This window comes from Apis mellifera, linkage group LG12 (genome assembly GCF_003254395.2).
Source record: "Apis mellifera strain DH4 linkage group LG12, Amel_HAv3.1, whole genome shotgun sequence".
Taxonomy (NCBI): domain Eukaryota; kingdom Metazoa; phylum Arthropoda; class Insecta; order Hymenoptera; family Apidae; genus Apis; species Apis mellifera.
The window spans coordinates 8,380,519-8,404,382 of record NC_037649.1 but is presented as its reverse complement, the minus strand read 5'-3'; the positions used below and the strand labels follow the sequence as shown (position 1 = coordinate 8,404,382).

Below are 23,864 nucleotides of genomic sequence, written 5' to 3'. Positions count from 1 at the left end.
TTAGAATTTCTGAAAGCTGTAAACAGGATTTAACTGTAAATAAAACGCGAATGTTACACGAATACACTTTTCTCGCGTGTCTTTTCAAGAAGAAGAGTACATTAAAAGTAGATAAATATATATTTGGTGCTCGCATGGATAGCGTTAAAGTTAACTTTAAAGTTTGAGGAAGAAAAGTGACGAAAGATAATCGACGAACAGTGTGCTTTCGAGTGCTTTCTCTGAAGAAGAGAGAAAAGATACGAGGGAAACGATTCGTCAGAGAAGATTAGAATTTCTGAAAGCTGTAAACAGGATTTAACTATCTGTGGAGGCTGTGGTCGATGGACCGGGGCAAATGTTGCTCGTGTTTCATCCCTCTCCTCCCTCTCTTCCTCACCCACTGTACACCGTACCGCAATTTTCCGTTTGCTTCACCCTAACGAAGAATAATGGAATTTGCTTCCGAGGATGCTGCAGAATTTCAGCCTGAAAATCTACCCTCCTCCCTTTTACGACGTGTCGATGTGCGCGCGCGCGTACATACATATTGCAGCCGTGCAGTATATGCAGTCTCGTGAAAATTATAACGTCGTCTGGAGTCGAACAGGAGTCGCAGAACAAATTGCCGGGGAAGTTCGAGGGTGGAAAAAAAAAAAAAATGAGAAAAGAAGGAGAGATATATTTTCGATCTAGATAAATACATATGGAAGACGATAATTTTTCATCGATTCGAGTTAATTGTCATTTTTTTTTATTTATTTTTTTAAATGGATCGACTCGATTCCTTTTGACGATATTCGTCTGGAAGTCGAATAGGAGTCGCGGAACAAATTGCCGGCGAAGTTCGAGGGTGGAAAAAAAAATGAGAAAAGAAGGAGAGATATATTTTCGATCTAGATAAATATATATGGAAGACGATAATTTTTCATCGATTCGAGTTAATTGTTATTTTTTTTATTTATTTTTGCTTAAATGGATCGATTTGATTCCTTTTGACGATATTCGTTTGGAGGTCGAATAGGAGTCGCGGAACAAATTGCCGGGGAAATTCGAGGGTGGAAAAAAAAAATGAGAAAAGAAGGAGAGATATATTTTCGATCTAGATAAATATATATGGAAGACGATAATTTTTCATCGATTCGAGTTAATTGTCATTTTTTTATTTATTTTCTTAAATGGATCGACTCGATTCCTTTTGACTATTTGCAGAATTGTCGCAATTTGACTTGATCTATTTCCGAGACATCTTATATGCGATATACGTAATATCAAATGACTTTTCAAGGATGAACGATTTCGAAATTGTGCGAACTCTGAAAGTGGAATAATCCATCTCTTTCCGGGGCGAATACAAAGTTACTCTATCATTAGACACTCGATTCCAGAATTCTAAATAATAAAGGAAAATTTCAACGATTTATTCTTCATTTGTGCTTTCGAGGAGAGGCGAGATTCGAAAATGGAGAAGATAATTGATCCGCGATGCTTTTGGAAAGAGCAAGTTGTGACACGAGTCCGTTTTTATCGGAGGAGAAAATTTCAACGAAACAAATTTCTGGAAGGACGTTACGATTCGTATTATCCTTTCCTGTTGGTCGAGGCGAGACAAGTGTCTCTTTCGATGATAAATTACCTCGTTTCTACGATATCTTCTCGCGCTCTCTCCTCGACTCGTTTCAATACGGTCGGTCGTCGAAGTAACGAGTCCCCGTGGAATATAATTCTCGTTCCCTTCGCGTCCGATTTACCTCGTGTATTCTTTTAACGGGATTCCACGGGCTTTGTGCAATACGGATGATTTATCGACTCTCCTTCTTCTCTATTGATCAGTCACGCGGATCAAACCTGTTCCATCATTTTTCAAACTGCATCCTTTCTTCTCCCTCGTCGAATCCGCTTCTCCGCGTGCACTCAAAGTAGTAAAAAATATATTAACGTCGATGTTAAAAATTAGAAGGATCGCTTTTTGATTAAAGATTCTTCGACACGATGAGTCGATACAGATCTCGTTTCGAAGGTGTTAGGTATTCTTTATTCTGCGCGATGAATTTCGATTTTCCTCGAAACAGAGGATATATTTCTTCTCCAAGTTCGAAGATCGGTAATTTTTGATCGAGTAACAATCGTAATAATTCAACAGATTCTTCTTTCTTCCGTTGGATCTAAATGCCGCTATAAATAGTGGATTACAGTTGGTTGCAGGAGAATGGTTGAAACAACGTTTCCTGCTTTCCACGCTCGCATTATTAAAGATTATTGCGGTCACGATATTACAAAGTTTCGAGACAAACGCGGGAATTTCAGCTTGGAAAGAGAAGAGTTTTAACTTGGAAGTACGATTGGATAATCGTACAAGATTTTTCTCGCATTGAAAGTGATAGGAAAGCCGAAGAAGTCGTCGATATGGAGTTTTATAAAACGGTTAATCACGTCGTCGACGCAAACGACTTCCTTTTACGAACCCTGTGTCACGTCGTTAGCATCGATTTTCACGCCCTCAAAATCCTCGATAAATCAGAGAACGTAAAGTCTCTGAGAAATTCTTTTTTGTTTATTTCGTTCGATGATAATTTTTGTTGAGACAAATTTTTGGAAAGAAATCTTCTTCACTCTGCACGATGAATTTTTCTCGAAACAAAGAGGATATATTTCTTCTCCAAGTTATCATCAGTTCGAAGATCGATAATTTTTGATCGAGTAATAATTCAAGTTCGAATATAATAATTATTATATATATAATAATAAAATTATATATATAATAATAATTCAGTTCGAACGATGATAATTTTTGTTGAGACAAATTTTTGGGTTGGAAAGAAATCTTCTTCACTCTGCACGATGAATTTTTCTCGAAACAAAGAGGATATATTTCTTCTCCAAGTTATCATCAGTTCGAAGATCGATAATTTTTGATCGAGTAATAATTCAACAGATTCTTTTTAAATCATTGCGTTACACTACGCAAATATCAGTCAGAAAATTTTTAAAAATTTGTAATAAAGATCGAAAAAGAAGAAGGCAAACCCGGATAAAGATAAGAAAAATTCGCGCATTTTTCTCGTCGTATTTTCCCGCCAATACCCCGGAGGAAAAACACGATTCTTCATTCCCACCGATATCCGTGCCGGGAATCCTCCGTATCGATGTATCGATCATCGGCTAGGAGAGGAAAGTGTAAGCACTTCCGGCTTCTGCGAAAATAACAAGAAAGAAAGAACGAAAAAGTACTTTTATCCATCCCCTCGTAAAGTTTCTCTCGCCCATAAATATATCGTGGGTCAATATATGCGATGCAACAAACAATACTGGCGGAAATAACGAAGCAAAAAAAAAAAAAAAAAAGAAGAAAAGAAAATCGAAGACGATAAAATTCCTCTTACAAATCTTTCCTTTCCGCGAGAAATATGAAACTCTCGAAAGAACTACACCAAAATCTATCCTTTCTAATTCTTGATTCTATATCAGTGGATTATAGATTTATTAGATATATAGAAAAAAACGATCCTTCGATTCAACTCTCGTGTTTCGAACGTGAGAATCGTTTCATTCGACGTGGAATCGACGAATCACGCGTCCAAGTAAACAGGCGAAACGACGTCCCCGAAACAATTTCGCCACCTTCCCCAAATTTTCTCGTCCATCCCGAACTTTTCTCGCGCTCTCCGCCATCTCCCATGGGATACCACCGAATGGTATTCTCGTGGCTGGCCGAGAATGGAACAGAAGGAAATATATATAACAGGAGGGATGTAACTGATCCCAGTAGAATTCCACGCCTTTCGTCCCGTAAACGCACCCTGCGAATTCTCCCTTCCTTCTAATGGGATTAAACGTGGATCAAAGGGAGAGGTAAGACGTAACACGATTCCATCCATTGGAGTTTCGTCGAGGGTTCCAATTATTTCATCCCTGACGAATGATTTACGACGGCTTACGAGTTGGGCAGTTGTTTTGTTTTGTTTTATTTTATTTTATTTTTCGGGGAGAGAGAGGGAGGATTTGTACGCGAGTGTATATCAAGAGAATATTTGTCGAGATAAGAGGAAAGTTTTGCCGTTTTGTTCGCGAGATAAATGATGCTTGCGTGGTGGTGATAATGGAGAGAGAGTGGATGGAGAGAAGATGGCGTTTGAGGATGGGTGAAAATAGATAGGAGAGTGTTGTTGGATGGCGAAGAATCAAAGAGGGGACCGAATGGAAATTTCAAGTTGGAGCAAATTTACTTATTCGATCGATCGTGTAAATGGAAGATTAAGTTGATCAGTGGTCGTAGAGAAGACAATGCAAGGATTACAATGCCAGTATCAGCAACGTTCTACGGGTTATTAGCCGTGGAGTTACAGTTTACAGAGAAGCACCGTCCATGTTAATATCGCGTACAGTTTCATCCAAGTACAATGCAGAAAGTTGGTTTGATAGCGCGCCTAACTCTACTCCATGCTACTCAACTCACAGCTGATGAAACGATTTATATTTGTACAGCGTTCAAAGTATTTTGCTTCGAGGTTTAAAATTTGAGAAAAATATTTCTCATTTTATGTTAGATCAGAGAAGAAGAATGAGCGTAAATTTTACTTCATCGTCGTGGAAATCGTCTATTCTTAAACGTTTCACTATTCTAAGAATAATAATGACGCGCAAAGATGTGTACACCTAATATATATTGAATTACGATGGAAATTAGAAGGAATGAATTATGCAACTCGTTACTTATTACACGCGATTTTAATTTAATTATTAAATCGACTTATCAACGTGTATCTACGATTTACGTTTAAAAAAGAATTTCTCAAAATTAATACCGATGCTGATGGCCACTTTTCGAAAAAAATTAAACTGCTATTCGACCGAATCATAAAACTGAAGCTAATCAACGCTCATATCGGGGGTGGAAAGCTCGATCATAAAGCAGGAGGGAATAAAAAAAAGTTTAGAAATACAGAGAGGGAGGAATGGGGAAGAAATATCGTCACCGAGGATAATAACCAGTTTCGCGATTTCGAATTTACGAGGTGGTCGGCCTTTGAAATGGGCGAGCCGTGTATTTAAATCAGCACACGCGTCGGTCAGGAGTCGCTTAGATTCGTGTCCAGGATCGTGCACGAAAATGCATTCGCCGGCCAAGTGCGCTCGTAACGAGATTATAGTGGCGCGGCCATTACACCGCCGCAGTTAATGATAATTAACTGTCATTAGCGGCCTCGTCGCATGCTGGACAAAGCGCAACGGACCCACCCTTGAAAATAGATTCGCCTGTTGCGGTGGGAGATCGAGCCGAGGGTGCGATAACTCAGGGATGCGTGCATTTTGCCTTTTTTTTCTTTTTCTAGTCATCATCCCGATTCGCATTTACAATAAAAGTATTCCTCGATGGAAACATCGAAATCAATCTTCACTTTTCATCCCCCCTCGATTTTGTGCAACCATTTCCATCGCTTTCCCAATATTTGCGTCTCGTTTCGTTCCATTTTACGATAATCGTATAACGAGAGGAAAAAAGGAAACGAAGTGGAGATAATCAAAATTGTTGATATTGGAAATTAATAGAGCGAAGAACATTGGGAATTAAGCTTGAAGGCATTGCTTAATTGATCGATTAATTGATCCGTTCGTTCCTGAAATTTCGAATTTTGAGGAATATTCCCGGCTCAGCTATTTCTCACGCGCCAATTTTACGCTGTTAGCCAACGTTCTTGTAACGAAGACAGAGTAGATATGGGAGAAAGTTCCGGGGGCTTAACTCGGATAGCGAAGGAGGGGTAACAAGATTCGCGGGGCAAAGAAAACGTAATATCGTGGGGGTAGGTGAGCGATTTCAAGAATTAATTTCCTTCCAACTCGCTTCGAGGGTAATATTCTCGTCTTAATTGAAAGGTTGACCGTTCATATCTTAATGAATCATTCCCGCAGAGTTTCTCAAAGGTGAATTTTTCTTTTTTTAAAGATTCTTCGCTGAAAAACGATATTAAGAGAGCGCGGATTAAAGACTAAAGTCACTGCTAATTGCTATTATTGTATAATTTGATATCAAGTGAAAAATATTTGGAGAAAGAAGAAGAAAAGGTACGAAAGAACGATTTAATTTTTATTCACATCTTTAAAAATGTTTGAAAAAGCGGACGATAATTGTACCGTGTCGTGGGTTTCGAATTTTAAACAGGTTGAACGAAAGGAATCGTTACACTCGCGTGGCCCCCTTTTCGTACGACCGCATAAATATATTTACATCGCAGTTTCGTCTTAACTCGCGGCAATCGTACATTCGACGTACGATCGTTCGCACGCAACGAGAAACTTTCTTTCCATCCAGTGGCGTGATTTCGTCGGAAGATACCAACGAAACTGACCTTCGTAAACTTCCACGTAAGCGTACAAGAATTACACCGCTAATTTCCTCGGCAAATATCAAACCGCAGCGAAATTAAAGTAAAAAAAAAAAAAAAAAAAAAAACTATGCCGCAAATTGCATCGTTGCACGTGAAATTTTAAAAGAATCGTTCGCCTTCTCGAACAATTCTTTCCGTCAACGAATTAATTTTTTTTTTTTGGAAAACGCGCCATCGTTACAACGTAACGAATAGATCTTCTTTTCAGAACGAAAGATCGCCGCGAGGAATTTTTCGAAACAACCCGTTGAAAGGATTAACGACTCGTGTCCTTCCTTCCTTCCAACGCTTCTCTAACGCGTTATCCCTCTGGAAAGGAAACAGAGTCGTTCAGTTACGGAGCGGATGTCAGTTTAGACAACTCTGTACAAAGTTTCGCAAAGTTTTCCTTTGTTGTGAGAATTGTTAGACGTCCGGTAACGTCGAGCAACCTTTTAGAACCGCGAAATTCACGGTGGAATAATAACGATATCGGGTCCTGCAAATTAATGTAAAAGTTGATATAAATTGAATTGCTTTTTAAAATCGTTAAAGAGTAATCTTTTTAATAATCTGTTTATAATAACCACTAACAGTTTGTTTTCTTTGATTCGTTAAGGGGTTCACACGAGTCGATGGAAGGACTTTGGATATATTTACCTATAAGAAATCTGGTTAATTTAAACGGGGTTCACAAGGGTCGACGCAAGGATTTTGAACACAGTTGGTAAGAAAAAGTCGTCGTTTTCGCTATTAACCATTGCTAATCAGAATTTCTCGTGTCCACGTGAAGTTATATTTAAACTCTCGTTAATCTTGACGCATTCGAGATTCAATATTTAAAAAGCTAACGAGTATAACAGGATAATACGAAGAATGAAATATTCATAGCGTACGTTCGCTTTACTCTTTCATAATCGAAAGCGACGTATCGATTGCATCAATGTTCACGCCTTAACGCGAGTTTGTACAAAAATATTTGTCTTCTAATTTACATGGGCCGAGCGCGGATATTTTCAAAACAATCGCGAACCGATTCGATCGATCCTCGAAAAGGACAATATTTACCCGTCCCCCCTTTTCCCCCCTCATTTTGGATAACGCGATAAAAATTCAATTCATTCTTTCCCACCAAGATCCAAATATCGAAAATCGTTCAGGCCGACGTGTCGTAATAATTTTACCAGACTTCCCGTTTAATCAACGATTATTCGTCAACATTGACGAGGCAATTACGTCGCTCGTAATTATAGCTCGATGGCCAAGTAAATGAGTCGAATTTACTCTGCGGAGAAAGAGAGGAGGGGAAAGGATCGATTAATTCGCGCGAGGAAAAATGATGAACCGTTTTAATTGCTGTTTATCAACGCGGTAACAATTGGGTATCGACAAATATAATCGAATTCGATATCGTGGAATGCGTAACTTTCACACTGCTATCTTCTTGTCGATCAAAAAAGCTCTTGTATTGGTATTAGAAAATATTTTAGAAGAGATTTTTCTCCAAGAATTATTTTTAAACGAAGTTCGTGATTTTAGAATCCGTGTTTGTCTTACGACATTTGACGAAATTAGCCGTTAATTGTCACGGAATAAGATTTACAACCACGGAAGCCACACCCAACGCGCTATCGTTAATCCATCCTTCTTTTCTTTTTTTCACTCCTTTAATTCAAGCATACCCCGTTGGGAGCTGCATTAAATTCTTATTACGTACCCGTGTTGTACGACTTTTCTAGATAGATACGCCAGCCAGATTATTTTTAATTTCCATATTTGTCATCCAAGGGTACCAAGTGATCGAGTATAATATTTCATCGGCAGTAGCGAAACTGTGAGTATCGAGATAAAGTGACACTGATACACGCATGTGATATACGCGTTAAAGAAGAAAAAAAAAAAGTAAGGCAGAGAATCAATCTTCCGGAGTGATTACATTTATGCACGACTATCTTTGTGCAGTTATATATCGTGGAAGCGTAAGTAGATACGATTAATCATCGATGTTGCGTCGACGGAGCTCGATGTGTGTTTTTCGTCGAAAGGGAATGTGACAGGTTTATTAATATTTCTTCCAATCGGGACGAATGTAGACAAATTTTCCAGAATTGAAAACAGTTAAACATCTCTCTCCAAGTCTGGCGAATCGAATTATATTGGATCCATCGAATCGTGTTATTCGAAGCGTAACGAATGAACGCGAAATCGAATCGCGACGTTTCTTACGTTTCTTATATTACCTTTGGAACGAATGGAACATGGACGTAGCTTGATAACCGCGTGTGTATGTATGGAAAGTGCGGCGAATTTTCACGAGTTTCCTCGAAACAACGTTTTTTTTACTTACCGAACCGTGATCGATTGAGGCCAATTATTCTCTCGCGAATCGCTTCACCGACGCTCGAATACGTACCTGGAAAACAAAAAACCGTGTTCAACGAATTTCGCCTGTGTCGAGGATGGGAACAAGCTTGTCGATCGAACAGTGTAACGAAAGATACGAAGTCTCTTTGTCCGTTTTTCTCGCTGCCTTTGTCACTCTCGCGCGAGAAAAGGATACTCGATTCGTTCGAGAAATGGAATTTATATTTGGATCGCCCTTAATTAAGTGTTGCTCCAAGTGTTTGAAACGAGAAACGGTTATTGGTTAATTGTAGATAAATATCGATACCCTTTGAAATAGGATATTTCATTAGCGGTATAACACAGATTTTGATAACAAGAGAGGATTATTTGTGAAAGTATCCGAGGATATTATAAAAATGTAATTACGAAATAAAACGCGTTACCTCGACGAATATTTCAAACGGTGTCAAATACATCCAGAATCGATCGTATAAATGCGATAATCTATTGTTAAGCGTCGCGGTTTTATTTACTTGTATATACGTCTTTATAAACGCGCTTTATTTCCGATTGAAAATTGAAAATTCGCGAAACGGGAGATGAGAAATTATTAACGGAGAGGCGCAAAGCTGAATTTAATCCTTGAATATCGGTATAGAATCGGTATATTTATGGAAGAAAAAAGAGACGCGAGGAAAAATGTTAATAAGGATTCGGAAAAGACGAAATTAAATAATTTAATAAACGATATTAACATCGGTTGGGACGATTTGAAAATCATTTAGAGGTATGAATTAAATATTGCTGGATGGAAGGTTCGATTTTCACCGTGATATATAATCGTATATCGAAACGAAAATCGAGCCTGTCGAAAGTATTTTATTATTAAAAAAATTCGATAATTTTAAAATTTATATAACAATTCTCGAAATAAATCGAGATAAAAACTTTTCTAGCCCTTCACTAGAAACTCGAATCATTCTATCCACAAATAATTACGAATTAAAAAGTTTGCGACATACTCGAATACTCGAGTAAAAATCTCGAATCTTAAAACAGCACGGGTCGATTTTCAAGCACGGGAGGAATAATTGGCCGGTTTATCCAGGTAAAGTAGGAAGGACGATTCATTTTTTTCGAGGAGGATTAGCGAGCCATCGAGGCGATCGACTTGGATTTTCTTGGAAAGGAAGGGAAATGGGCGGCCGTTAATTGCAATCCGGTATTGCAGAGCAGGTTGGTTGCGCGGCATGTTAACCCCGTGGCTTCGAACTCGGTGGCAATTAAGCTGCCGGATTTTCGTGAGTCGGATTAACACCGCGATCGAAGCAATTAAGCCCGTGTTAATCTCGTTCGAGGCCGACCCTTCTGTTTCTCGATATTTCGATCCGATTCCTCCTGAAACGCGGTCAAAAAATTTTTCCATCTTCCTTCAACTTTGACTCCATTTCTCGAGTTTCTCTCTTCTTTCTTTTCTTTTAAGGATACGAAAATTTTGCGTAACATTCGTACTTTTTTCTCTGAGATTTGATTTGAATTTCAATAACCGCGATACGAATCTGTGTTTTAACAATGAAATAACGTTTTAATGACTTTCGTCCATGATCTCGTTACTTTTGTATTTGGATATTCGATAATTATTAAACGGATAGTTTACGGGAGTAATCACCGAGGTTAACTCGACCAAGAATGATACTCTTTCTCTCTTTGTTAGAGATAATTAATCAGATTGAATTTTACACCGTTTCCATTAATTCCTTTTTGATAACAATTGCACGTGGTTTATATCACAGGTTTGAAATCGTTTACGTTTCTATCGTGTTGAAGATGAGAAGGAAATCGGGATCGGATCGAAATGAACAATTTTGGACGAGGCTGAAAGGGTAATGATTCGAGAAAATCCGCTTTCGTTTCAACGCTTACATTTACATCCTTGAATAAACCTTTACTTTGAAACTTTCATAGACAAATTTATATTCTCTCTCTTGCAACACGATAGAATATTTAACCAGAATTAATTTCGAACTGGTTCGCGCGACGGAACAAAATTATCACGAAATTCCTCTCTCTCTCTCTTTCCCTTTTTCAAACTCGAATTTTCGAAATTGTCAAAAATTTGTAAGATTCCCATTCCATCAAATTTTCATCCTCCAACTACGCATCTTAAATTCGTCAAACCAAATAATCCATCATCATTATTTCGCTCCTATTTTCTTCTAATTCCACCCTCTTTCCACGCAACGCTTCTCGTTCACCGAATTACGATAATCACATCATTCTACAATTATCGAAACTCTAAAAAAGAAGACTATTCCTCGTCGAAAAATGGAAAAGTGGAAAAGCGTTTGATACATCGATTATTGATCGATCACGTTCCGCAGGCTAATTGGCAAGAATCGAATGGACAGAGGGGGGAGGAAAGGAGGAAGGGAGGAATTGGAAGCGGCAAAGGAGGCCATCGGGCACACCTGTGGCACCATAACCGTCGAGCCAGCTTTCCGGATTTCGCGTGCGAGCCGAAAAACGTGACCGCTGAACCAGCAACCCCGAGTTCCTCCGCACGAGTCAGCAGTTTGGCCGCGCAAACTTCTTCTGCCCGAGAAGAACACGTAGAAACGGGGCGAATCGACCTCTTTGCTTACGATCCTTACGATCCTTCGAATGCTCGTGCATCGAGAAATGATTCGAATCGGTTGAAAAGATTTCGTGAAAATCGCGATTTTTCCCCTTTTGATAGATTGGCGTTGATAGATTTCGAAATGCAACGGTAAATGCGTAATTTAAGGGATTTAATCTCGAAAATGTTATTCACTTTTTCCTCTTTCTTTTCGTAGTTTATAATTTGACTTCGAAAAAGTATCTTCTATAATTTTCTCTTTTCGTTCTATTAAGTGAAATTAAAATGGAACGTTTGAATTTCAAATTTTTCGAATTTTCTCCAAAAAAAAAAAAAGGAATAGTTTCTAAAAGTTCATTGCTATATACTCGAGAGAATGAACGGCGAACTTTTCTTGTTTCGAGGGTGTATTGCGCGCACTCTGGACCACTTTCAGTTCCTTTATCCTCCTTTTTCTTCCTCTCCTCCTCCACTTCCTTCCTTTTTTCTCTCCTCTACACGATCGCAAGTTCACGCAACGACTCGGTTGAATTACGGTACGAATAAGAGCACGGCGTTTCTCCTTCGAGGTTGCCATCGCCCAAATGTTCTTTCGCGCTCCCGAAGGAGAAGCGTGTTGCTCGTTACGCCGCCGTCTAAAACTCGGAGAATTAACGTTACGGCGGTACGCAACGATCGACCCAAGTTGGAAAAAAGAGGGGCGAAAACCGAAGGCGATATCGAAGTACAACGTTTCGTAACTTTATTTGGACGACGATTAAAAAAGAAAATTTAACATTTCGAAATGTTGACTGAGCGAAACGAACCATTTTTATTGAACATAAATGAACAGAATTTTGTTTCTCGAAAAGCTTAATGATACACCGTCGTCGATAAAATAAAAATTTAAACTTAACTCGATATTCGAAATCTTGTACAATTGCAAGTTATAAACGAGAGACATACACGGTTCTTTAAATTTAATAGAAAACGCGTGGAGCATTTAACTCTTTTCGAGTTGCAATTCATTTTCAAATTCCATGAAACATTTACCAAATTCTCGAAATCGATTCGATTCGCGCTAATATTCCGGATAGTTTATCCCCGAGGGGATCCTGGATTTAATAGTGGATCGGGTTTTACGGACGTTTCGTTGAGCCGATGAATAACCACGCCATTTTCCAAACGCAGTTTTACTTTCCACGGTATATCTCTCAATGTTACGTGTTTTAATACGTATCCATGTACACGTACATACGTGACCGAGCTTTCCCCCCTCCCTTTTCCTTTGAGAATTTCGCCGCGTAACGTGCTGCTACCTGTTGGAGAAATCTTCTCTCTGTCCGGATTTACGACGCGCCTTTATCCTGATATAGAGTTGCCTCGTTTTCGAGAAAACTCGTGGAGAAACTATTAGTCGTCGTGAAAAAGTGATGGGTTAAAAATTTCGGCTTTTAAAACTCGATTCGAGTAATTATTCGTTTACAATGCTACGAATAACGTTTATTCGTTTATCGGTTAGTTATTCGGGATTATTATTATCGAAGTGGCTTTAAAAGATCATATAAAAGAACGTATATAGGTTATGGTCTTCGTGAGAGCTGTCTTACTTTTAACACGTTTGGAATATTCGGTATAAAGAATATAATCGAAGATGTAACGTTATATTATATAATTACGACGTTTAATTGAATTAATTACTCGAGCAAGCTTGAAATTTCTCTCCTTTCTCGAAGGATTACGAGACCACACGAGAACTTTGAACCTGAGAATACTCGGGTATTTTCCTGAATATTGCATATGCTTGAGGCACACACATCTGCTCTGCGTAACTATGCAAATTAGAAATTCTGTATGCACCCTTAAATCGAACAAGATCTCCCTCTAGATCTTGCATTCGTCTCTTTCTCTGCTAATTTCGTTGTTAAATCGGAACGGGACAAATTTCACGTTTTCGATCTTCGAACTTTAAACAAGTAATCGTCGAATCGTTCTTCGAAGAAGAAGAGGAACAACTGTTTTCGACGCAGTGGCTCGCGCTATTTTAGATATTTGAATTAATCGAACAAGTATAATTAATTATGCCGAGTGTAAAATGAAACCAACTTTTGTTACACGCAATGAATATTTTAATATTAAAATTAATTACAATTATTACTATATTAATTATTAGTTTACGTAATTATATCTTATTCGAATTCTCATATCGTGCATTATCGTGTTTTAATAAATAATATATTTACGAAACAACGCTAATTTACGAAAAATTTATACATTTGAAGAAGAAAATGATAGAAAGCAAAGACTGGAACGAGGTTGGATAATTAATCGAACGATCATTTTCGAGTTGTCAGTCCGGTCGTTATCGACATAATCGAAGATGATCGCGTCGGATGACGCGCTCCTTATAAATCAGCCTTAATTAACGTTATCGCGAGCCCATTGTGAAGTTGGTGAATGCATCGATGAATAATGTATCGTGAATTAAGCTTGTATCCAGTCGACGGAATAACGAGGCCGGTGTTCCATAGAGAAGCGGGTATATCCGATTGAGTTTCAACCGTTTTCGATATTATACAAGCATTTCATGCGTCTGCCGCATATAATTGACTTGGAATCGCGGACAAGTGAAATTTTCGAGTTTCGACCACCCTTTCTTCAAATCAACCCGCTTTTTATAAACCGGATAGGAGGGAAATTACACGAATTATTTCAACTTTTAAATTAAACTGTTTGGAATGGTTTCAGCTGGATTGAACTTAATCGCTTCCAAGATTCCAATACCATCTTCGAATTATATTTTTATATTTATTTATTTATAGAGAAACAACGAATATTGCAAAAGCAACGTTAATTCGAAGAGAGAATAATATTCCTAGATTATGGCTTAGAAATTATTACGAAGAAAGTGAAATTAAATCAAGTACGAGAGATGACACAAGAGATGGCTAGTTTCAAGCGGAGTCAGACAATCGAAATTCTCAGAATATCTAGAATACGAATCGAAATTTCTTAATGTTCAATATTCCAGTTTCCTCTGACTTAAAGAAATTGAGGAACACGCTCGAGCTCGACTCGAAGCATTGAGCAGTGAAAAAATCCGCGCGACAACAGCCTGTAATTTCGACGAAATCGAGATCTCGGCTCGCACAGAAAGTGATATCGGGGCAACCCGCCGATTAGTCATTGATTAATGAAAAGAAAGAAAGAAAGAAAAAATAGGAAGAAGGGGGGAACGAGTTCGGGGCTAATGTATGGTATTTATTTAATTTTTATCGAAGTATCGCGTGACCCGTAAATCTTCACGAATACGTGACTTTTCTAGAATTCGAGTGAAAGAAACGGGAATGATCGATCACAGCCTAATGTAACTATAATAATCGTACTGGATCTAAGCAAAACTATATTTCAATCTCGCAAGAAAATTCTCTTTTGTTATCGCGATTATTAATATTTTATTTCCAAATTGATTATTTTATACGCGTAAAAGTAGTCAACGATTATTCGATGGATTTCAAGAAATTGTAACTTGTTTTATAATACAATCACGAAATCTTAATATCATAGCGTTACTTTTTCTCCAAGATTTTCGCTACTTCATATCATTATTTTTATATTGACCTGGTTAGGCGAAAAAGATGAAAGAAGAATCGTGATAATTTCATTCATCTTTCGATCTCCTCTTTAATCCCTGATCGATTGATTTTAAGCGAAATTTAGAATTAATCGATAATAATTATTAATATAATTTTTGTTATCATTAAAAAACTAGGATTAGATACTCTATGATAAAAAGGTAATTTATACATTAAATGATTAAATGTTGAATCATTAAAATTAAATGATATGGCTTTTTATATCTATTATCGATTAATTTGATAGCCCACGATATGATTTATGTATTGTTGTTAGAGAAATTTTATAGAATAGTAATTCAAATCAAAATGTATAATATATTCAAGATACAAGAGCTTCGATAAATTTAATTCTAGAATTATTTATTTTAATATAAATATGAAACAGGATTTAAATTAAAGAAATCACTTTAATTGAAGATAGTTTTAAAAAGCGTACAAATGAACGGAGGAGCCAAAGATCGGAAACACTTTCGATTTCCTTCCCGCATCTTCTTCTGCGCGTATCGATCGACGCCTCTAATTATAATTGCGCGTAACGAGACGGCGCTCGAGAAAGGCTCTCTCCTTCACCCAAGCAATCGTAGCGTGAATTTTCGAATCCATCCCCGAGGCGGATGTTACGTGCCACGTGATTCCGCGCCGACCACGTTCCAACGCGATCAACGCGTTTCCGTTTCCAGTTTCCGCTCCCAGACGCCGACTAAGCGGTATTCTATCGTGGAACGCATATTATGTCGGTCGTTACGGTTCACCTGTGCCTGGGATTATGGGGTGGGATCGGGGTAAATTTATACTCCGAAGAAGAATTCGCTCCGACCAGGTTTTGTCGATTGGAAAAGCATCGTGATGTATATTGAAAATCCATTGGAAATACGAACGATTTTTCCTAATAATAAATATTTTATCGGCTTTGTGGAATATGAGTATAATTTCGAGTTTCGAATTTTATAATTAAATGGTAATTTTTTGGATTTAATAGAAATGATTTTGAATGTATGGAAGGATCGATAGTTGGACACGAATAGAAAGACAAAAGTGCAAAAGAATTGTGCGATGACGTTAGAGGAAGATCGGTTGAATTATCGATTGAAATAGCAAGTGAATTTTTGCGTCATCGTGAAAATATGAAAATATTCGCACGCTATCGAATTATACGATATAATAGGATAATATCGTTGTTTGGTTTCATGCATAGTTTACTAGCGCCCATACTTTGATATTCGGAGCGGATATTTCGGATATCGTCAAGTTGGAAAGATATCGATACTTAAACCGTATCTTTACGATTATACAGAGTTGAAGATCGTAACGTCGGATGCAACGTTAGCGTCCTTTTTACGTTCGCTCTGGTTATACGATGGCGTAAAGTAAAACACAGCTGGCGCATATATCCTTGCCGCGTATCCTCGAAACGAAAAAGTCATCGATTGTTCAGCAATTGGAATAAGATCATCAATTTTAAGTACGATTTTTTCCACTCTCGAACAGACATAAAATAGGTTATTTTGTTAACTTAATTTCAATCGCTTAATTTTAACCCTTTTTCTATATTCCTCACGATAAATTTCGTATAAAAGCAAATTCATATAGATTAATTAACTTGTCAAACTCGTGGAATCACGATCCATAATTCAACAATTTCGAATTACACGCAACCATTACTTCAACCATTACTTCAACCATTTTATTCCCGTTTAAAAACTTTGACGGGGAAAATTAATCGTTCGGAAGAAACGATCTAATATAAGATTCTCCAAACTTGATTAAATCGGGCGATTAACATCTCCAACGTGCTTCGAAACCACGATTCGAAAAGAAAAAAGCGACGAGAAATCTTTGGTTGTTTGCGAGAGAGCGGAAGCAATACCGGAAGCCCTGCTCGATCGAGATCGCAATTTCCTCCCCCGCGTTATCTCCGCGAAACTCTGCCCATTATCGTTTCGAAACACTTTTCTTCTCTCTCCTAAGATATTCCTCGCGTGTACGTGGCCGCGATAAGAAACGATGGGACCAATTTTCAATCGCGCCACCCACTCGAGCAAAATATCGGAACGACCTCGAATTCTCGGCCAATCTCCGCTGACCGATCCAAACTTTCTTCTTTCGAAAATACGCCGGAATTTCCACGGGTTAATAAATCCGGTATACGTGAGTTGAAACCGCGATATTTTCCAAGTTTGAATAGTGCGATTCGAATTAACTTTTCCGAGTCGCCGATTATTTAGCAAATCACCGATTCTATTGGGTTGGCAACTAAGTAATTGCGGATTTTTTTTAGAAAATCAAAGACAATTTCTTCATGGAACTACATAACTTTATTCTGTAATGTCCATTTTGATCAATGATATTTTGCCATCTTTCAGGCAGCATCATAATCCACGTTCATAAAACTTGTGGTTTTTATTAGCAAAAAAGTGAATCAGGTACGATTTGATATCATCATCATTATTGAAATTTGTACCGTTCAAGGAGTTTTGTAAAGATCGAAACGAAAAGTAATCGAATGGTGCAAGGTCAGGACTATATGGTGGATGTGGCAAAACATCCCAACCAAGCTCCAATAATTTTTGTCAAGTGACCAAAGATGTGTGTGGCCTTGCATCGTCATGATGGAATACAACACCTTTTCGATTTGTCAATTCGGGCCGCTTTTCTTCAACCGCATTGTTTAATTTCGTTAGTTGTTCGATGTAGACGACAGAATTGATCGTTCGATTGGGTGGTAAGAGTTCAAAATAGACAATTCCTTTGTAATCCCACCAAACTGATAACAAAACCTTCTTTCGACGAATACCAGCTTTTAATGTTGTTCGAGCTGGTTCACGTGGCCTGCTCCACGATTTTTTCCGCTTGATATTGTTATAAACAATCCATTTTTCATCGCCAGTTATCGGTCGTTTTAAAAATGGATCATTTTCATTACGTTTCTTTAGCAAATCGCAGCTGTTAATGCGTTGCGTTAAACGCTTTTCTTTCAGTTCGTGAGGAACCCATGTATCGAGTTTTTGAACATAGCCAAGTTGTTTTAAGCGGTTTTCAATGCGTGTATGCGATACATGAAGCTTCTCTGCAATCTCACGAGTTGTACTGTGACGATCCGAATCGATTATTGCTTTGATCAGGTCGTCATCAACTTCAACTGAAATCCGCAATTACTTAGTTGCCAACCCGATAAGTTCCATCGATAATTCACAATTAATCGAAATATCTGGATTAAAATAAACGGTAAAGAAGAATTACTTAAAAGAGGAATTGTAGTTTACGTGTTGAAAAAAAGATATTAATAAAGTATCTATGAAAGGAAACTTCATTTTAGAAGACAAAAATATGAATACAAATGTCAAGCGCTGAAATAAACTTTGCTCGACCCACTCGAGTTGACCAGGTTACCTTCCTACGTACAAATATTAACTACCTACGAAATAATATACGTGTACAAACTCGTGTATTATTATTACGTTAAAACATCCATTTTTTAAAAGTGGAAATAAAGTAGAAAATCTTTTCGAGCTTAACCCCGTCCTCGAGTAAAGGAATAAGACGGAAGGGAAGATGGAAGAAGAGCTACGTCTGGTCCTTTGGATTTCAACCATGATTCCCACAAGTACGGTGGAATTATAGTATTTACCGTGGAAAAAAAAAGAAAAAATGTCTATTAGCATAGTTAACCCGCGTGACACGTGACGGAAATTACCGAAGCAAAAAACCCGCACCACCGTTGAGTCGGCAAACGAGTAATTTCCGTGATAGCTCATTCAAGTTTCTCCAACGCTTTTCTGCGTTTCGGATTAATGCGGGAGAGAAAGAGAGAAAGAAAAAAATCTTGTTAATCCGAACAATTTGCCCTTGAGATGGAAGTGAAAAAGTTGGAAAGTAAGAGTATCGTTCCCTTCTCGAACGAGGGATGAATAAGGAAGGTGTTATTAAAAAAAAGTATCGAGATAATTTCGATCGCTTTCGAAATTTTAACAGACGTTTTAAAGGGGGAGTGCAATTTGCGCGAGAGAAGAAGCATCGTTATAAATTCTAGTCTCTGTTTAATGACGTTATTAGTCTGAATAGCAACGTGCTTAAAACAAGATTCAGCCGGCGACGATTAAATTGAAAGTTGGGAGAAAGCTCGTATTTATCACGTTTTAAGTTCATTTTCAAATCAATGAAAAATTTCGAAGGGGAAAGAGAAGGAGAAATCTGGTTGCACGTCGAAAAATATTAATTCTTCTACGAATCAGAAAAAGGAGTTTGAAGATTTTTAATTGCGGTTGAGATGAAAATGTTTGAAATTAAAGAAGTGTTAAATAATTGATATAAAATTAGTAATTCCACTTGACTTTAAACTAAATTTACAATCATACCTTTGATTCCATTGTACGAAAAAATATTATTTTTAATTGTGAAAAGAAATTATAAACTGGTTGAAATAAAGTATTGTACATCAGCGAGAGATTAAACGAAGGAGGGAAATCCGGTGTAAAAATGCGAGAGGAGGATGAATGAGTTTAAATTTGATACGAGTGTCGAGTGTTCATTCATCGCGAAATCGGGTTGGCTCGACTTGGAACTTTGCTTCCAGACGCACCAAGTATCAGGATCTTCAGCCTTGTTATCTCGACTCACACACTGTTATACCTCTGTCAGAGACGTGCAAAGAGTCCGATCCACGAAACAATTTCTCGAGTTTCCCATAGCTTGCTATTCGAGAAACTTGAAGATACACGAATAGCTTTATTTTGGAGCATCTTTAAGCTTAATTATTGTTCGTATGGTGAAAACGGTTAATAGAAGAAAATTGAAGATACACGAATAGCTTTATTTTCGACCATCTTTAAGCTTAATTATTGTTCGTATTATTCGTATGGTGAAAACGGTTAATAGAAGAAAATTTGTAATAATTTGTAAAAATGAAAATTGTAAATTTAAAATTAGAGAATAATATCGTTGTTATCGACAAAATTCCCGCGTGAGAAACGAGATGGGATGTAAAACGACGAAGTATATATTGAAACGGAAACTGAAATTATTGATAGAACGTTGCGGTGTCCCGTTTTATCCATGCAATTTTCGTGGCTGCACGAAATGATCTTTCGAAAACAGTTCGTTCGACCGAATCAGGCCTCCCCATAAATGATTTTATCGTTATATAATAATCTTTTTGAAAATCGATATTAAATTTTGCCGAATATTTGACCAGATTGAATTATTTGTTACGAATTTACGTTAAAATGACGTCGAATTTATATTCGATCTCTGGATATTGATCAAAAATACGAAAAGTTTTCAAAGAAATTAAATGAAAAATATTTCGAATAAATGAAGATAATTAACTTTATAACGATTGAAGCTAGAATTATTTCTTCTCATTTCTCCTGTATCCATTAATCAAACCATTTGAAGACGTATAATACATTATTATTCGTTTTCTATATTAATTTCATTTGAAATTTTTTTTTAACATGCTTGTTCTGAACATCGAGAGCGGTCCAAACGAACGATATACCCACGATCTCTCGAAATTCCTTGAAAACCGATTCAAGGGTTGGAATCGAAATCCTCGATTCGAAATCCTGCACGCATGCGTCTCTCCCCTCATTTTATTCCTAGACACAAAGGAACGTGTGCATCGTCGCCTTTCGTCCGATTTATTACGCCGTTGTGCTTTCGAATCGTGACGGAAATGCGGCGGCTCTGCTCGACATATACACACGGAATGCGTGACAATGGACGCGTCCGTCCACTTCTTGGCACATTCGTATGCCAACGAGGAACGCGCGGCCCGCCGAAAGCAGCCGACGATTCATCCGTGAATGCGTGATAGAGCCGGCCGATAAACGCGGCCTCGATAACAGGAATAGCGGGTCAAGGGTTATCGCGGGTGAAATCTCGCTTCGAATAAGATCGATCGTTATTCGAATTAATCGACAGTAGGCACGAGGATTCGTTCGAGATTTTTCGCACTAAATTTTAATTTTTAAATATAGAAAGAATAAGAGAATAAGAGAAGATGGATCGCTACGAATTTGGAATATATATTTTATTTTCGTAAAACGCGTGGAAATCTTTTTTCCAGGATTTGGGAAAGCTCGTTTTGGGAATCGTGATCGAATGGCCGAGAATGTGATAAATTGCGGAGAAAATTAAGTTTAAATTGCACACTACACTCGTATTTCGTTATTTTTATGCGACAGGGTCGAAGAGAGAAGGATGTGATAAATGTCGGGCTTCTAGTTTCATAATTGTTCGGATATAGTTTGGAATTTATGCCCGGGGAGTGTCTAGGAGAGTTATACAGTTGAACGAGATAATATTTTTTGCAATCAGAAGCGAATTATTCATTTCACCGTTATTTCATATCTAATTCTCGTTTAATTCTAATCAGATCGATCTGAAAATCGTGCTACGCTCGGAATTTACATCGATTCGATAGATCTCGTAAGATATCTTTGCAAGAATGGACGATAAAGAAAAGGATAATTTAAACGGGTCGAATTTATATTTTCATCTTTTGAAAATTCCCCCTCGCTGGCATAATATTCCGTTATTGCGGAAGTTGCAGCACGGTGGTTTCATTTCCTTTATTAGATATTCATTATTTTGGATTGGTCAGTTACGAGTTGGATCGTAATCGTTTTTCTTTCTTCTCCGAGATAATTTTATTTCGTATTTATCTTTTTCTTCTTTTGATATATATCTATCTCATTCCTTTCCTTTTTTTACGTTATGATTTTTTTAATACTTTTTTTCTTACGTAATAACTCCAGTTTAAATTCGCTTTAAATCCTCCAACACCTCGTACAAAGTCCAAAGTCGAGTTCAATCTCGACAAGCTCGAGTTGTAACAAAAAGTTTGTCGTAAAGAAAATAATATCTCTTTTATTAAACATAAAAATTTCATTATATATATATATACACGATGAAAATATCGTTTTTAAAATATTTTCCAATTAAAATGTTTCTCCTTCCTTTTCCCGCTTCTTTGAATTGTATCGTAGACGACGCGAGGAGATACGAAACAAGTGGAAAACTTTACCCGATACGGTCGAACGAAATAAATTTCTCAGAGAGACAATATCCTCTTCGCGTTGGCCAAATAGAATACCACGGTTATTCATGAATACGAGTTCTCTGTACGTAGATTTCTATTTCATGCATTCGTATCGCCAATCTCGTTCCACGTTCCTATTCGAGAGTAAAAATTTGAGGAGATATTCGTTCTTGATAAAAAAAAAAGAAAAACGCGAAAGTATAACATGATTCTACCTTATTTTTAATAAATAATCGTAAAAATTATACTTTAAGAGCTTATTTCTCATCGAATTTTTTATTCTTATTTATTTATTTTTTTTCAAGAAAAGGATAAAATTTTATTTGAATTGAGTTCCACACACTTTCTCGTTGGAGGAGAAAGATTATTATCTAACGTTAGACGAGAAATATTTATGAAGAAGTTGAAGCGGCTACAAGAGCTAGGTAAAAAAAAAGAAAAATTCATTAGAGAAAAGAATATACCGCGTGTCGCTCATATATCAACCGTTAAATGGAAAGCAAGTCTTCCGTGGCTGTCTCTGATAATTTAAAGTTTTTCTTGCGAGATATTGCTATCACGATTTATCTTTAGATAGGTAAAAATGTCATTATTTTTAGAGAACCGAGATATCCTACCTTATGAAATCTAAGTCAAAAATAAATCGTGATTTCTCTCATCTAACTTCGCAGGGAAATTTCGAAATAAATAAATTCCGATAAAAACTGAAGAACGTTATTTAAAGATGTGATCGATGTGACGAGAGAATTGCAATTATTATTTCCATATTTTTTATTTAAGTATTTTATTAAACCGAAAGAAGAAATAAAAAAGAAGAAGGAAAAAGAAAAACAAATTCTCTTCTTCCTCGCAAAGAACACGGAAATTCGTCAAATTTCCAAACTCGATTTTCGAATAAATACATACAATAAAGAAGAAGAAGAAGAAGGAAAAAAAGATTAAGAAGATTCGTTAGGTTTTCAAATTTATAGATGACAAAGAAGCGCGAGGGGAAAAGTAAGAAGAGAAGAAATGGGAAAAACGCAGGAAAAGGAGAAATTTACACCTGGCGACTTTATAAAACGACGAAAAGTTGGCTCGCTCGTAACGGGATCAACCGAGATAATCTTATCGTCGTTTTTACAGCGCGGAGTCGGCTTAAGTCGGCATTTTCCGATTTCGGCCGCGGATAAGCCTGTTTCTGATCTTCTCTTCTTCCCGCAGAACTCTGTCCTCCTCTATATATAGGCATAATTTTACAACCGAAACTTTTGCGCCTTCATTCTCGAACCGGCGCGTACGCGACCCTCGTTCTATCGATTTTCCAACCCCGTCTTCTTTTCTCTCTCGCTCTCCCTCGATCCTGCTTCTCCCCTTCTCTTTCTCGTTCCCCACAACTTACACGTAGCCCAGTTCTCGTTTCTCCGCCTCGCCTCGGCTATTCGCGATCACTAACCCCGAATCGACGAGTTTTCAATCAATCCACCGATCTTTACTCCTCCCTCTTTCTTCTCTCGATCAACACTTTATCGAAAGAGAAATTACAAGTGAATAGAAATTACGAAAATGATGGACACAAGAGTCACGAAAAAAAAAAGCGTATTCCAATTACAATCGAAAGGAAAATCCATATTCATTCTCGAGGATCCTTCTTCAATAATCTCCAACACTTCACATCCAAGTATTCTTTACTTGTGGATCCATATTATTCGATAAAATCGCATCCACACAGTTCAACGCATTCCTTTTCTCAACGCTGGATCAAGTAACGTTTCTCCTTTCGTTCAACTTCTTTCCGTCGACCACGATTTCTCGAACGAAATTAGAGAAGAGGGGGGGAGGGGATATCGAACGACAATGCAATTTATCAAAGTCTCGTTCACCCTTTTATTTGCATCTCTTTAAATTTTTGCCGA

General features: G+C 37.5%; 1 protein-coding gene across 4 annotated transcripts in view; it reads right to left on the bottom strand.

Annotated features, from left to right (window-relative positions):
• The window catches only part of LOC410373 (leucine-rich repeat-containing protein 15), a 121,403-nt gene that overhangs the window by 63,837 nt on the left and 33,702 nt on the right, over positions 1-23,864 (bottom strand). For 3 of the 4 annotated variants that reach the window (XM_006565222.3, XM_006565223.3, XM_006565224.3), the window contains one exon: positions 8,695-8,760. The exons of the other annotated variant lie outside the window; for it this stretch is intronic. The gene's annotated coding sequence lies outside the window, so the exon portion shown is untranslated. The remainder of the gene's footprint in view (positions 1-8,694; positions 8,761-23,864) is intronic. 4 annotated transcript variants of the gene reach the window in all.